Source organism: Choloepus didactylus, chromosome 5, assembly GCF_015220235.1.
Source record: "Choloepus didactylus isolate mChoDid1 chromosome 5, mChoDid1.pri, whole genome shotgun sequence".
Classification (NCBI taxonomy): Eukaryota; Metazoa; Chordata; class Mammalia; order Pilosa; family Megalonychidae; genus Choloepus; species Choloepus didactylus.
In genome coordinates, this window is record NC_051311.1 from 16,327,421 (window position 1) to 16,343,307 (window position 15,887).

The 15,887-nt window shown below is 37.5% G+C and overlaps 1 protein-coding gene across 1 annotated transcript in view; it reads left to right on the top strand.

Annotated features, from left to right (window-relative positions):
* The window catches only part of CCDC7 (coiled-coil domain containing 7), a 329,716-nt gene that overhangs the window by 264,576 nt on the left and 49,253 nt on the right, over nucleotides 1–15,887 (top strand). The window lies entirely within an intron of this gene.

Sequence of the window (15,887 nt, forward strand, 5' to 3'; positions counted from 1 at the left end):
ATTGGAAGCTGATGATTAATTTGGGCAGAATTTCTATTTAGGTTGATTGTAAATGTTTGGAAATATATAGAGGTGATGGTAATGCATTACTGTAAGTATAATTAACAGCACTGAATTGTGTGTGAATGTGGTTGAAGGGGGATATTTAGGGTTGTATAGGTAACTAGAAGGAAGGCTAGAAGTTAAAACTTGGGACTATATAACATAGTGGATCCTGTGGTGGACAATATCTTTGGTAGATAGTGCAAATATGGGAATGTTCCTTCACGAACTATAAAAAAATGTACATCACTGTTATGGGTGTTGAAAATAGAGTTTATCAGAAAAAAATACACCTAATACAAGCAATGGACTATAGTTAACAGTGATATTTGAATATGCTTTCAATATAAATAAATCTGTAGAGACAGAATTAGATCAGAGGTTATGTATGGCTGAGGAAGGATAGAGGGATTGAGAGGTGGCTGCTAAGAGGTATGGGGTTTTTCTTTTGGGGGTAATGAAAATGTCCTAAAATTGATTGTGGTGGTGAATGCACAACTGTGATTATACTAAAAGCCATTGATTGTACACCTTGGATGAATTCTATGGTATGTGAATATTTCTCAATAAAACTGCTTAAATCAACCACCCCCCAAAATAGAGCTATCATACCTATATCAATATCATGGAAAATTTACTTTAATACAAATTAATTACTAAGTATAAAAATACAAGTCTAAAAAATAACAATAGAAATGTCTTAAATTTTAATAACAAATTCATTTAACAATCATAAAAGGACTTGCATCAAGCAACATAGCCTCAAAATGTACAAATAAATAATTCACAGAACTATAAGAAATTAGCAACTCCACACTTATGTTTCACATCTCTCAAGTCTAGGAGGAAAGAAAAACACCTATCTTATTAAGAATATAGAAGATCCTCCTACCAGACATATAGAGAACACTTCTGCCATTAAATAAATATACATACAAAAATTGAGTACATACCAGGCCACAGAACAAATTTCAAAAATACCAAAGATTGAGTTCCACAAACCATATTATCTGGCCATGAAGCAATAGAATAATAATAAATAAATAATAAGAAAAGACATTCTCCATTTGAAACATTTAAAACTCCCATAATGAAGCTAAAGAAAAGATGATAACAGACACTAGAAAATATTTGTGACTAAAATAAATTGAAATGCTACATATCAAAGTTTGCATGAAGCACCTAAATAGGTACTTAGGAAGAAATTTAAAGTTGTAATTGCATATAATAGAAAATGGGAATGACTAAAAACGTATGAGTTGTGTACATCACAAGAGGGTAGAAAAAGAAGAGGATGCTAAACCCTGAAAACAATAACTAGGAAAAGCAAAATAAAAATAAGAGCATAAATTTTAAAAATAGCCTAGAGGGAGGGAGGGACTAAGAGGGTGGCATAGAGAGGAGTGGAAGCTAGTTAGTCCCCCTGAAACAACAAACAACAGGAACAACTAGTAAATTACCTGGAATAACTGCAGGGAGACAAACGTGACTGTCCACTCATCATACACCAACCTGAATTGGGAGGAATGCCTGAAATCACAGCATAAAATCTGTAAGCGAAAACTGTGGACCCAAGCAGAGAGCTCCTACCTCACAGAAGCCTCATGGTGCTAGAGAGCAGCAGTCTCTGAACAAGCAAATATACCTCAGTCCAGCTCCAACTGGGGTTTTAATGTTAACTGCTCAATACAGATTCCGAATCCCCAATAATCAGAGGGTTTTGGTGATGACTGACCTTGGAGAGTCAGGGGACATATCTGTCTCAGGATGGGGAGCCCAAAGGATTGGGTGCTATCTCTGGCCAACAAGTGAATCTGGGGGCCATAAACTCACCCTGAAACAGGGTTTTCTGTCCCTTTCTCTCTCTCTATCTGGGTGACTCAGTGGAGAAAGACTCAAACATTTTTGGCTTGCACTGCTCTACAGTAGAGAAAGCCTCAGCCATTTTAAACTCACAGCACTCTGACTCAGACAGAGGTGGAGATGGCAGAGTCAGAGAAACAAAGAATCTATTTATATGCAAATGACCTCTCTCAAGGGGGCATATCTTCCCAAGAGGAAAGAGGTGGGACACAGCTCTACAACCTGCCTTCCGTTCAGAACCAGACCCCAGAGCCTGGGAGAAAACAGCCCCTGGTAACACCTCTTACACCAGCCTGGAGTGACAGCCTGACAGGAGCCACCTGCTGGACAGAAAAGTACAAGGTGTGTCAATCCTCTAAGACACACCATCAGGGAAACTGAGTACTGAATATTTCCTCCTTCTGAGACCTGAGCCTTGTCTCATCTGGGAAAACCTGATTGGGGTGGTCAAGGAGACCAGATGCCTAGACAACAGAAAACTACAACCTACACTAAGAAAAATGAAGTTATGGCCCAGTCAAAGGAAGAAACTTACACTTCAACTGAGATGCAGGAATTTAGACAACAAATGCTAAATCAATTCAAAAAGTTTAGAGAAGATATGGCAAAAGAGGTAAAGGCTATAAAGAAAACACTGGGCATACATAAGGCAGGAATCAAAAGTTAAAGAAACAACTGGCAGAATCTATGGAAATGAAAGGCAAAACACAATAGATGAAAGACACAATGGAAACATACAACAGCAGGTCTCAAGAGGCAGAAGAAAACACTGAGGAACTGGAGAACAAGGCACCTGAAAGCCTACACACAAAAGAACAGATAGAGAAAAGAATGGAAAAATATGAGCAACATCTCTGGAAACTTAAGGACAAAACAAAATAAAAGAAGGTACATATCATTGGTGTCCCAGAAGGAGAAGAGAAGGGAAAAGGGGCAGAAGCAATAATAGAGGAAATAATCAATGAAAATTTCCCATCTCTTAGGAAACATAAAATTACAGATCTAAGAAGTGCAGCATACTCCAAACAGAATAGATCTGAATGGGCCTATACCAAGACACTTAATAATCAGATTATCAAATGTCAAAGACAAAAAGAGAATCCTGAAAGCAGCAAGAGAAAAGTGATCCATCACATACAAAGGAAGCTTAATAAGACTGTGTGGGGATTTCTCAGCAGAAACCATGGAGGCAAGAAGGAAGTGGGGTGATATATTTAAGACAATGAAAGAGAAAAACTGCTAACCAAGAATCCTATATCCAGCAAAACTGTCCTTCAAATATGAGGGAGAGTTCAAAATATTCTCTGACAGACAATGAGAGTTAGCAAACAAGATACCTGCCCTACAGGAAATACTAAAGGGAACACTACAGACTGATAGGAAAAGACAGGAGCAAAAGGTTTGGAACACAATTTTGGGTGATGGTAGCACAGCAATGTAAGTACACTGAACAAAGATAACTATGAATATGGTTCAAAGAGGAAGGTTAGAAGCATGTGGGATACCAGAAGAAAAGAGGAAAGGTAAAGACTGGGACTGTATAACTCAGTGAAACCCAGAGTGTTCAACAATTGTGACAAAATGTACAAATATGTTTTCTCATGAGGGAGAACAAACGAATGTCAACCTTGCAAGGTGTTAAAAATAGGGAGGTATTGGGAAAAATGCAATCAACATAAACTAGAGACTATAATTAACAGAATTATTGTATAATGCTTCCTTTAATGTAACAAAGGCAATATACCAAGGTAAATGCAGATAAGAGGTGGGCATAGGGGAGGGGTGTGAGACTCTTGGCATTGGTGATGTTGTCTGACTCTTGATTCTACTTTGATCTAAGGTTATCTTTCCTTTTGCTGCTTCCTAGCTATCATTTTTTTCTCTTTCTTTTTTCTTTTTCTTTTGCCTCTCTACCTTCTTTGACTCTTCCTCCTGCCTTGTGAAAGAAAAGTAGATGTCCTTATATAGATAGTGGTGAGGGTGGTTAACACATAAATAAGTGACTATACAGGGAACCATTGATTGTTTACTTAGGATGGAATGTATGGTGTGTGAACAAAACCATCTTTAAAAAAATGGGTTGATGACAAAACCTTGAGGGCAATATACTGAGTGAAATAAGCCAGACACATAAGGACAAATATTGCAGGATCTCACTGATAGGAACTAATTATAATATGTAAACTCATAGACATAAAGTATAAGTTACCAAGATATAGAATGAGGCTAAAGAATGGGGAGCGGTAACTTAGTATGAGCAGAGTGCTCAACTAGGATGAACTTAAATGTTTGGAAATGAACAGAGGTGAGGGTAGCACATTGTCAGAATAACTAACAGTGCTGAATGGTGCATGAATGTGATGGAAAGGGGAAGCTCAGAGTCATGTATGTCACCAGAAGGAAAGTTGGAGGTTAAAAGATGTGAATGTTTAAAACAGTAAACCTTGTGGTGGGCAATGTCCAAGATTAACTGTACAAATATTAGAAATCTGTTTCATGAACCAGAACAAATGTATGACACTACAACTAGAAGTTAATAATAGAGGGGCATATAGGGAAAATATATACCTATTGCAAAGTATATACTACAGTTAGTAGTATTTCAATGTTCTTTCAGTAACAAATGTACTATACCAATACTACGAGTCAACAATGGGGGGGGTGGTTAGGGATGTGGGAGGATTTGAGTTTCCTTTTCTTTCTTTTTTCTTTGTTGTCATTATTTGTTTTTTTTTTTTTTTTGGAATAATGAAAATGTTGTAACAATTGAACAAAAATTAATTGTGATGGATGCACAGCTCTATGATGGTACCAGAGGCAATTGATTGTACACTTTGGATCTTTGGATAATTGTATGGTATGTGAACAATCTCAACAAAAAAATAGCCTAGAGGGAGGTGATGTCATCAACATGGTGACATAAACAGCTACTAAAAACTTCTCTCCAGAGATTCAACAAAAAAAAGAGAGACAATTCTGAATTACTTAAAATTCTGGAGGAGGATATAGACTGGAGTAAGACTCTGCAAATGCCAAATTGAAGAAAGAGAAGAAATATCAGGTAGGAATTTTCTGTCCCAGACCAGCCAGTCATCTCCCGTCCCCCTCACTTGGTCTCTTTGTGAGAAAAACACAGAAACAAAAGATGAGACCCCTCCCACAGGGACACAGATTTTAAAACCTCACAGCAGTGAAAAATACCCATTGTTTGAAGACCCAGTGGACAGCAGAGGACATTTCAAGGCCCAGATAAGTGAGGGACAAAGAGACTGAGAAAATGCAGATGGAGACACATTCCCAGACCTGGGCCTGAAAGCCCTTACCCCAACCTCAAGAGAGGCAGCAGCCAATGTCTGCCATTTCCTTGCCTTGGAAACAGCTGGAGTTCTGGATCAACTGAAGGCATACTTTGCCACAGAGAGGTGGAAGCTGACAGCTGTTTCCTTGCCTTGGGGATAACTGGAGTGCTGGCTCAGATTGGGGGAGTGCTCTGCCATGGATAGAGCTTCACTTCGAGCAAGGGCATAGGGGTCCCACAGTTTCAGCCTGGCTGTGCTCTGTTCTCAGAGGCAGAAACCTGGATCTGTCTTGGCTGAGAAGTAGGGAAGACCCCAGGTCTTGCTAGCCAGTGGAAAACAGAACACAACTGGAAGCCAGCAGATTTGTATTACCACACACAGTGAACTTGCTGGGGTGCCCAGTGCTTACCTCCCATCCCTGTGGCAGGCCATGGTGGGTGCCTGACTCTGGGGAGAAGACTGGGGGCAGAGCTAATCTGACAACTGGTCAGGGAGAGAAACAAAGAAAAGATAGAGGTCAAAGTCAACCAACAAGGAAACCCTACACAAAGAGAGAAAACTAACTCTGGAATAAACCAATCAAGAAAGCCATATGCCAAGACAGCAGAAAATCATCAGCCCCATCAGAAAATGGGAAGATATGGCCCAGTCAATGGAAGACACTAACATTTCAACTGAGATTAGGAGTTGAAAAACTAATTATAGACGTTCAAACAAATCTTTTAAACTGAATCAATGAGGTGAGAGAGAATATGACAAAAGAAATAAAGGATATAAAGAAGACACTAGGTGACCATAAGAAAGAATTTGTAAACTTGAAAAAACAAATGGCAGAACTTATGGGAATGAAAGGCACAATAGAAGAGATGAAAAACACAATGGTTGGTGACATACAATAGCAGACTTGGAGAGGCAGAAGAATCAGTGAGATGGAGGACAGGCCATCTGAAATCCTGCACACAAAGGAACAAATAGGGAAAAGAATGGAAAAATATGAGCACAGTCTCAGAGAACTGAAGGACAACATGAAGTGCATGAATATACATGTTATAGTTGTCCCAGAAGGAGAAGAGAAGGGAAAAGCAGCAGATGGAATAATAGAGAAAATAATCAATGAAAATTTCCAAACTCTTATGGAAGACATAAAATTACAGGTCCAAGAAGCACAGCATACCCCAAACAGAACTGATCCAAATAGACCTACACCAAGACACATACTAATCAGATTTTCAAATGTCAAAGACAAAGAGAGAATTCTGAAAGCAGCAAGAGAAAAGTAATCCATCACATACAAGGGAAGCTTGGTAAGACAAAGTGTGGATCTCTCAGCAAAGCATGGATGCAAAAAGGCAGTGGAATGACATATTCAAGATACTGAAAAAGAGAACTGTCAACCAAAAATCCTATATCTGGCAAAACTGTTCTTCAAAAATGAGGGAGAGATTAAAATATTTACAGATAAACAGGCACTGAAAAAGTTCATCAGAAGGAGACCTCTCTTCAGGAAATAATAAAGAGAATGCTACAGATAGATAAGACAGGACAGAGAACTTTGGAGAAGAATGTAGAAATGAAGATATTAGGAGATAGAAAAAGGAGAGAGATTTGACATTTAATGTTGAAGGAGTATAGAATGTTCTAGAGGATTGATTTTGTAGATCTAGAAATGGATAGCACAATACTGTGTGATGGTAGCACAGTATTGTAAGTACACTGAAAAAATATGACTGTGAATATGGTTGAAAGAGGAATGTTAGGAGTCTGTATGACACCAGAAGGAAAGATAGAAGATAATGACTGGGACTGTATAACAGTGAAATTTAGAGCGGTCAATGTATGTGATTAAATGTACAAATATAAGAATGTTTTTGCATGAGGGGGCAGCAAGAAAGAATGAAATTATGACATATGCAATGAAGTGAATGGACCATGAGGACAGTAGGTTGACTGAAATAAACCAGAAATGAAAAGGCAAACATTACAAAGCCTCACTAATATAGACTAATAACAATGTGTAAACTCTGAGAATTAAATGTGGGAACATGGGCTATAAGAGAAAGGCTTATATAAATGTTTATAGAGTGTAAGCTCATACAGCAGGCACATTTATTCATGAGTCATAATAGTTATTAATAAATTTTGAGATTCTGAGCAGTTTGTATGTGACATGGTCAGTTCCTGGAGCTTTGGGTGTCTGTGTGGCACCAGAGACTCAGAAACAGAGTTTGACAGCTGTAAGTGTCAGCATTGCCCCATGAATCAACTGCTAAAGAAGCCAAAAAGGAGATTAGACTTCAGTTGGAGATATAAATGAAATGGACTTGATTGAGATGGGAATAGGTAAGACTAAAGGGTACAGGATGATACTAACCATGTTTTAAAACTTTGACTTCTGTGTTGGAACAAAGGAAGAGATCGGTATATGGTTAAAAATCTATATTTTCTTGAGCACACTATATAATTTAACTTGTATGTTCAGTTTACTCAAATGCCATAATTACATGGAACCTTGATTAGGGAATGAGACCTTGTTGTTTGTACAGGTTAGCATGAAGCCCTGATACAACCCAGAGTAATTTGGGCAGAAAATAAAATGTGTTTACAAAGCTCCCTTGACAGACTGTGGGAAAATGTGAAAATATTAAACTTCCCCAGCTGGGGAATTCCTGATATTCTCACAAGATTTGGGGACCACTGGCTTAGTAGGTCTAGCCCTTGATCTTGGGGCTTGCCCTTACAAAGCTTGATAACACAAAGGAGAGATTAATTTACTCCAAATTGTGCTGGGAGTCACCCCCAGAGGGCCTCTTTTGTTGCTCAGCTGTGGCCTCTCTCTCTAAGCCAACCCAGCAGGTAAATTCACTGCCCTCCCCACTATGTGGAACATGACTTCCAGGGGTATAAATCTCCCTGACAATATGGAATGTGACTCCCAGGAAAGAGCCTGGACCCTTCATCGTGTGATTAAGAAAAACTTTTCTGGACAAAAATGTGGAGGAGAACTGAAACAGAATAAAGTTTCAATGGCTGAGAGATTTCAAATGGAGTCAAAAGGTTATTCTGAAGGTAACTCTTATGCGTTATATAGATATCCCTTTTTAGGTTTTAGTTTATTAGAATAGTTAGAAGGAAATATCTGAAATTGTTGGATTGCAATCCAGTATCCTTGATTCTTGAAGATGATCATAGAACTATATAGCTAATATAGTGTGACTGTGTGATTGTGATAACCTTATGGCTCACACTCCCTTTACCCAGTGTATGGAAAAATGAGTAGAAAAAATGGGGACAAAAAGTAAATGAGTAATAGGATGGAGTGGGATATGAGACATTTTGGGTTTTCTTTTTACTTCTATTTTTATTCTTTTTTTAGTTTTTGGAGAAATGAAAATTTTCAAAAAATAACTGGTGATGAATACACAACTATACAATTGTACTGTGAATGATTGTTTTATGTTTTGGATGATTGTATGGTATGTGAATATATTTCAATTAAAAGAAAAAATAAATGAGGGGGAAAGGAGGGGTATGGGATGCTTTGAATTTTCTCTTTTATTTTCTTTTCTTATTTTCATTCTTATTTTTTGGAGCAATGAAAATGTTCAAAAATTGACTGTGGTGTTGAATACACAACTATATGATGAAACTGTGGACAATTGTACATTTTGGATGATTGTATGGTATGTGAATATATTTTAATAAAATTACATTAAAAATAGCCTAGAAATAATAAAGAGGATCAATGAAATAAAAACTAATATTTTTACTTTTTTACTCATTAACAAAATTATGCAATATTTAGCAAGTAAAGAAGAAGGCTTAAATTCAGAGGATTGAGGGAAGATGGCAGTAGTTGTGGCATAGTTTCAAACTTTTTCTCAACCTCTCCCTGCAAAAATGTAACAACTAGGATAGTAAAATTTAAAATCCATGAGAAACTTCCTCTGAACTAATCTAGGTAACAGAGTATCACCATAAACCCCCAAATATGGACATGTGGTAAAAATCTATAATAGGTGTGTGGTGGTATCAGCATCTCCACATAAAGATGAAGAGAGAAACATCTGATGGACTTGAGAACCCTGAAAAAGCTGACAGATACTCAATAGAAAGTTCACAGTGCTAATTTGAGAACATCAGATAAAACTGAGAAGTTTAATTGATTACTTTTGGAAGATGATGTTGGAACCAAAATATTATTTTGAAAATTGCTATAGAAAGAGAAAAGATGAAGCATTCATTCTGCATTTCCCATATGAACTGTACACTGGGTATCCAAGTATGAGAAATAGAGAAATTTCTCTTTGCAGAAGTATCGCAGCTAATAAAGAAAGAAAGAATGGTAGAATTATACTGTCACTATTTTGCAATCCATAATTACTTAATGGATCAAAGCAAGGAGGATTAATGGCTGCTAAATCACAAAAACTGAGCCAAATGGACATTATGTATGTGCTGATGGGAGAATCCAGTATCATCAATAAAGTTGACTTCCAAAAAATATTGAAACAGAATCTTATCAAGACTCTAGATCCAAATATCATTTTCTAGGTTATATACAGAGTTATGTGTTAAATTGCACTATGAAGAGAAAATCATGACTATCCAAGCTATGGGAAACTTAAGCCAAACAACCTGGTTTTCTCAACAAAATAATTGCAAAGTTGTAAGGAAAAAGAAAAATAAGGTAAAAGAGGGGAACTACAGATTCAGAGAGACACAAAAGACATATTTTTAAAAGGCAAAATTATAGTAGTTATGGATATACACTTGGGTAGTAAAATCATAAAGAAAATAGGGAAGTTATAATAATAAAGTTAAGATAGTGGTTATTTTAAGGGGGGTGTGATGGTTGTCACTGGGATGCAGCACATGGGAGCTTTTGATGTAGCTGACAAATTTCTATTTCTTGACCTGGGTGGTTGTTAAGCTATTTTGGGAATTGAATCAGGTACCTCACAAAATACATGATCAGATCTTAATCTGCATTCCTGTGGGTCTGAACCCATTAGTAAATAGGACCTGTTGAAGATGTCATTATTAATTAGCAAGTTGTCAAGTTGAATCAGTGTGGGCCTTAATCTGCCTTAGTGGAGACCTTATAAATAGAAGAAATTTGGATGTAGTCAGTCAGAGAAAGTGACAGGAGGAAACCAAGGACATCAACATGTGATGGAGGCAGAGATGGAAGGCAAAGAACCCTAAGCAGTGTGGTGAGTTATCATTAGAATGCTACTGACTTCAGAAGAAAGAATGGCCTCACTGGTGCCTTGAATTGGACTATGGCCTCCAAAACTGTGAGTCAGTAAATTCTTGCTGTTTAATCCACCCTATTATGTGATATTTGTCATCTGGCAAACTAAGATGGCTGTATATATGTTCTATAAAATATTTTATTTTTGATTTACAATTAAATAAAGTTTTAAGAAAGTGCACATAAATAATTTAGGCAAAAGGATATTATAGCTACAGTTTTTATCCCCAAACTGTTGGAATCTACTTTGTCTCCTCTATTTATTTTCACACCCCATAGCCAATTCATTAGCCAGTCTCCACCTTTAAAACACATCTCCATTTTGACCACTTATTTTCATCTTTCTTGATCAAACCAACATCATCTGAAGCATAGATTACAGAACAGCATCCTGTCTTTTCTACCTAACTCCACTTTTGCCCCTCACAGTCAATTCCCCACACAGTTGTCATTGAGCCTTTTTATGTTGGCTCATATTGCCCCTAAGCACAAAACCTTTTCTTGTATTTCTTTCTCACTCAGAATAAATCCACAGTTCTTATAATAACCTTTAGAGATTTTCATGTTTCACTCCCAACTTCATTTGGGTTTTTTGGCTCAAAATGTCACTTGTCTGAGAGCCCTCTCCTGATGTCGCTATATATATATTAGTAAGAATCATATGGGGAGGTGGCAAGATGGTGGCATAGAGAGGAGTAGAAGATAGTTAGTCCCCTGGAACAACTAATAAACAACCAGGAACAACTAGTAAATAATCTGGAATGACTGCTGGGGGACAACCATGACTGTCCACACATTGTACACTAACCTGGATTGGGAGGAATGCCTGAGATTGCAGCATAAAATCTGCAAGTAAAAGCCGTGGAACCGTGCTGGGAGCCCTGCCCTCCACAGAAAGCCAAATAGCAAAACCTCACTGTGGTAGAAAGCAGCACTTGCTGAACAGGCAAATATACCTCAGTCCAGATCCAACTGGGATTTTAATTAACATATATGGACTGCTCAATACAAGCTACAAATCCCCAACAACCAAACAGAGTCTTTTAGTGATGACTGACCTTAAAGAACCAGAAGACTCTGCTGTTCCAGGACAGGGAGCTCAGAAGAACAGATGTTACCTCTGACTGATGAGTGAAATTGGGGGTCTTTGGATGGGCTCTGAAAGGGAGCTTTCTGTCCAATTTTCTCTCTTTCAACCTAAGCACCTCAGTGGAGAAAACCTCATCCATCTTCAGCTCACATCACTCTGATTCAGACAAGGGTGGAGATAGCAGAGTCACAGAGACAACCTATTTAAATGCAGATGATAACTCCCTAGGGGGTGTATCTTCCCTAAGAGGAAGGAGGTGGTGCCCAGCTCTACTACCCACCTTCCTTTCAGAACCAGACCCCAGAGCCTGAGGGAAAACAGCCAAAACAGAAACTAAGGGGGCCACACCTCCTTACATTAGTCAGGGGCAACAGGCTGACAGGTGCCACCTCTTAGGAAGGTTAGGAAAAGCACAGTGGCTAGATGTTTCACAGGGTGTGTCAATCTTCTAAGAAACACCCTCAGGGAAACCTGATACTGAATATTTCCCCCGTTGAGACCTGAGCCTGTTCTGGTCTGGGAAAACCTGATTGGTGTAACCCAAGAAACCAGATGCCTTGAAAACAGAAAACTACATCCTACAGTAAGAAAAATGAAGATGTGTCCCAGTCAAAGAAACAAACTTACACTTCAACTGAGATACAGGAATTTAAACAACTAATGATAAATCAATTCAAAAAATTTAGGGAAGATATGGCAAAAGAGATGAAGAGTATAATGAAAACACTGGGCCAACATTAGTTAGAAATTGAAAGTTTGAGAAAACAACTGGCAAAATCTATGGAAATGAATGGCACAACACAAGAGATGAAAGACACCATGGAGACATACAACAGCAGGTCTCAAGAAGCAGAAGAAAACACTCAGGAACTGGAGAAGAAGACACCTGAAATCCTACATGCAAAAGAACAGATAGGGGAAAAAATGGAAAAATACGAGCAATGTCTCTGAGAATTGAATGACAACAGGAAACACAGGAATGTATGTGTCATGGGTGTCCCAGAAGGAGAAGTGAAAGGAAAAGAGGCAGAAGCAATAGTAAAGGAAATGATCAATGAAAATTTCCCATCTCTTATGAAAGACCTAAAATTATAGATCCAAGAAGTGCAGCATACTCCAAACAGAATAGATCTGAATAGGCCCATGCTAGGACACTTAATAATCAGATTATCAAATGTCAAAGACAAAGAGAGAATCCTGAACACAGCAAGAGAAAAACAATCCATCACATATAAAGGAAGCTTGATAAGACTGTGCAGATTTCTCAGTAGAAACCATGGAGGCAAGAAGGAAGTAGTGTGATATATTTAAGATACTGAAAGAGAAAAACTGCCCACCAAGAATCCTATATCCAGCAAAACTGTCCTTCAAATATGAGGGAGAGTTCAAAATATTCTCTGACAAACAGACAATGAGAGATTTTGTGAACAAAATACCTGCTCTATAGGAAATACTAAAGGGAGCACTACAGACAGATAGGAAAAGACAGAAGTGAGAGGTTTGGGGCACAATTTTGGGAGATATAGCACAGCAATATAAGTACAGTGAACAAAGATGACTGTGAGTATGGTTGAAAGAGGAAGGTTAGGAGCATGCAGGACACCAGAAGGAAAGAGGAAAGATAAAGACTGGGATTGTATAACTCAGTGAAACCTAGAGTGCTCAACAATTGTGATAAAGTGTACAAACATGTCCACTTACATGAGAGAGAACAAATGAATGTTAACACTGCAAGATGTTAAAAATAAGGTGGTATTGGGAAAAAATACAATCAATGCCAACTAGAGACTATAATTAACAGAAACATTGTATTATGCTTCCTTTAATAACAAAGGCAATATACCAAAGGTAAATGCATATAAGAGGGGGATATAATAGAGGGGTATGGGACTCTTGGCATTGATGATATTGTCTGACTCTTTATTCTACTTTGGTTTAATGCTATCTCTCATTTTGTCACTTCCTAGCTGTCATTTTTTTTTTTTTTTCTTGTTTTTCTTTTGTCTCTCTACCTTCTTTGACTCTGCCTCCTTCTTTGTGGAAGAAATGGAGATGTGCTTATATAGATAGTGATGATGATGGTGAATACACAAATACGTGACTATATAGGAAACCATCGATTGTTTACTTATGACAGAATTATGGTGTGTGAACAAAACTGTCTTTAAACAATGAGTTGATGAAGAAAATGAGGGCACTATATTGATTGAAATAAGACAGACACATAAGGACAAATATTGCAGGGTCTCACTGATATGGGCTAATTATAATATGTAAACTCATAGACATGAAATACAAGTTACCAGTATATAGAATGAGGCTAAAGAATGGGGATCAGTTGCTTATTATGAGCAGAATGTTCAACTGGAGTGAACGTAAATGTTTGGAAGTGGACAGAGGTTATGGTAGCACATTGTGAGAGTGACTAACAGTGCTGAATGGTCTGTGAATGTGGTGGAAAGGGTACGCTCAGAGTCACATATGTCACCAGAAGGAAAGTTGCAGGTTAAAAGTTGGGAATGTATAATACAGTGAATCTTGTGGTGGACAATGTCTGTGATTAACTGTACCAATATTAGAAATCTCTCTCATCAACTAGAACAAATGTATGACACTATAAATAGAAGTTAATAATAGAAGGGAATATAGGAAAAAATATACCTGTTGCAAACTATATACTACAGTTAGTAGTATTTTGGCATCCTTTCATCAACAGTAACAAATATACTATACCAATACTATGAATCAATAATGGTAAGGGGGGTGGTTAGGGGTATGGGAGTATTTGAGCTTCCTTTTTTGTCTTTATCTCTTTTCTGGAGTAATGAAAATGCTCTAATAATTGAAAAAAAAATTAATTGTGGTGGTGGAGGCACAGCTGTATGATGGTACCGTGGGCAATTGATTGTACACTTTGGATCTTTGGATAATTGCATGGTTTGTGAACAATTGCAATAAAAATAACACAATAGAACAATCAGCTGGCAATTAGTTAAGTCTGACAGCTGGGTATGTTGCCAAAAGGGACAGTTAACTTAACATGGATATAAGGGGAAAAGACAGCCAAAGAGAGCCCTATGTCTTTGGGCTATGTCCTTGCCTAAAGCTTTGCCCTCACAGGAATGGCAGCAAAGCATCACTCTGTAGGAGAAAGAGATTTCTGTAAAATAGTCTATCCAAATAACTCAATAAACAAGCAAATGACAGCAACAAATTGCAGAATAGGGAGGAGGAAATCAATATCCAAAGTCATCATGCTATAGTATCTGAAATGTCCAGTTTATATGTTAAAAAAATTATGCCACATGCAAAGAAATAGTAAAGTGTGACCCTTACAGAGGAAAAAATCAAGAAAAAAGCTGTTTGTTAGAGCATGCAGAAAACAGACTTTTATCAGACTTAGCGGATCACAATTTTAAAGAAGTTATTAAAAATATGTCCAAAGAATTAAAGGAAACCATGCTTAAAGAAGTAAAGGAAGCTATGATGACAAGCTCTCATAAAATATAGAACATTAATAAATATATATAAATTATAAGAAAAGAACAAAATGGAAATTCTGGTGTTTAAAAGTAAGTGCAATAACTGTATTGAAAATTTCACCAGAGGGGCTAGAAGAAAGAATCAGTGAACTTAAAGATGGATTTATAGAAATTTTGTAACCTGAAAAACAGAGAGAAAAAAGAGTGAGTAAAAATGAACAAAAACTCAGAGAATTGTGGAGTACCATTAAGTGCACCATGGATAGCAACTTGACCTGTTAAAAAAAATGTTATGTTCCACCTCATCAGGTATATATCTACAGTATGAATATGCTTTTAATATAAACTTGAAAGTTTTATTGTCATAACTTCTCTAGGATGAGTTGTTTTTATAAGTGGTAGCTCTGCTAGTTTAAAGTTGTATATACCCCAGAAAAACATGTTCCTAAATTTAATCCATTCCTGTGGGTGTGAACCCATTGTAAGTAGGACATTTTTGATATGGTGACTTCAGTAAAGATGTGGTCTGCCTCAACCAGGATGGGCCTTAATCATATTACTGTGGTCCTTTATAAGCAGAATGAAATTCACACATGGAAAGAGAAAGCCACAGAGGGAACAGTCAGAAGCTGAACATCAATGGAATCTGGAAGAGAAGGGATAGACCTGGAAACACTGCCATGTGTCTTGCTGTGTGACAAACTAAGAGCAAATGATCACTGGCAGCCAGCCTCAGAATACATCTTCTGAAAAAAAGCATCACTTTGACGACACCTTGATTTGGACTTTCTTTTAGCCTCTAAACCACAAGCAAATAAATTCCCATTGTTTAGCCTGACCCATTTCATGCTATTTGC